Here is a 1,442-nt window from a genome sequence, read left to right on the forward strand (position 1 = left end):
TCAGCATCTGAGGGGGAAAGAAAAGAAAAGATGAAATAAACTGGATGAACCTGTGGAAACTCAGCATGATGGCTGCTTTATTGAAGCAGGCTCAGGTTCACTTGGGGATTTCTAGTCAAATAAACCAAACATGTTTTACTTTTGCTTCCCAGCTTTAGAGCTCCAGGTAATTTCCTGCCATGGGAACAGATAACTCATCATTTCTGATGAACATAGAGTCAATCAGGAAACAGCATCACATGTTGTATTTATGTTCATGTTTAAATTTAACTTATAATATTGGACTAATTAAGAACCATCTCCCCTCCTCCTGTGGGTTGCCAGGTTGGGATCACTGATCTAAAGCATGCAGGACAGAACAGTTAAGATAATAAAATGTTATCTTAACTGTAGAAACTCTGATCACATTTCTTTCACTTTTGTTTCAACTGAAAACAATCTGACTGCTCTCCTTACCTGAGGTCAAACTTTATGTTTGTCAGAGGCATTTATAACCTCTGACAAACAGAACTGTCTCTTCTTGTTACAGTCCACTGATTATTTTTAATTTATATGACAGAATATAAATTATAAGAGGTTTTCAGAGGTAGCTATAATCTTTAAGCTTCACACAGCTGAACGAAATTAACATCAGTTTAGAAAATATACAAATAACCATAAACAGTTCAAAACAAAACACAAATAAAGCCTTAAATATAAAATCTTCTGTAACAGGAAAGAGTTTTAAAGCCTCATCAGAACTGCTTTCACCTCCAGTTCAGACAGTAAAACATTAAACAGAAAAGGAAGCAGCTGCTGCAGCAGAGAAGAATGAGGAGATTTTAGGGACAGAAACTCAAAAATCAGAGAAAAAGCTCCACTCACCTTTAACCCTCCTGTGTCCTTCAGGTCGAACTGACCGGAAGTCACCTGAGCTTCTCTTCTTCTTCAGTTACAGCTTCTTGACTGCTGACACGTACCTGCTTTAACGTCCAACCAAACGCATACGAACAAGCGCAGAAGCCAATGACTTATATGGAAGTCCTCATTTGAAACTACAGTGGCAGCTGATTACACCCACTCGAGACACCCTAAAATAGCGACATCTGGTGGTTGTTTTTATGTACTACAGTTAACGTGAATAAAATTGATAACTTTATTTAAATCACGAGTCTGTTTCATTCATACCGTTTTCATTAAAGCTCATGTTCTCCAACGAAACGTGTTTTTTTATAAACTGAAAGGAGGATGTTACAATAAACAAGATCTTTTTTTTAACAATAGTGACACCTTGTTCTGTTGGACTGTAAATCTCATTATTATTCCATGAATTATTATTTTCATTTAATACTATCTGAGAACTTATAACTTTATGCTATGATGTCATGATAGTGATTCATATAAGAGGCTTTGAGTGACATTCAAAGATTTTTATTCATTCTCACAAATATTTTTAAATACAC

At 35.6% G+C, this 1,442-nt stretch overlaps 2 protein-coding genes across 3 annotated transcripts in view; one reads left to right on the top strand and one right to left on the bottom strand.

Moving 5' to 3' along the window:
• Positions 1–1,442, top strand: part of LOC108250565 (tumor necrosis factor receptor superfamily member 14-like) — a 29,931-nt gene that overhangs the window by 13,940 nt on the left and 14,549 nt on the right. The gene's annotated exons all lie outside the window — the stretch shown is intronic.
• Positions 1–1,442, bottom strand: part of LOC108229707 (tumor necrosis factor receptor superfamily member 14-like) — a 7,540-nt gene that overhangs the window by 2,775 nt on the left and 3,323 nt on the right. The window lies entirely within an intron of this gene.

Source organism: Kryptolebias marmoratus, linkage group LG8 (assembly GCF_001649575.2).
Source record: "Kryptolebias marmoratus isolate JLee-2015 linkage group LG8, ASM164957v2, whole genome shotgun sequence".
Lineage (NCBI taxonomy): Eukaryota > Metazoa > Chordata > Actinopteri > Cyprinodontiformes > Rivulidae > Kryptolebias > Kryptolebias marmoratus.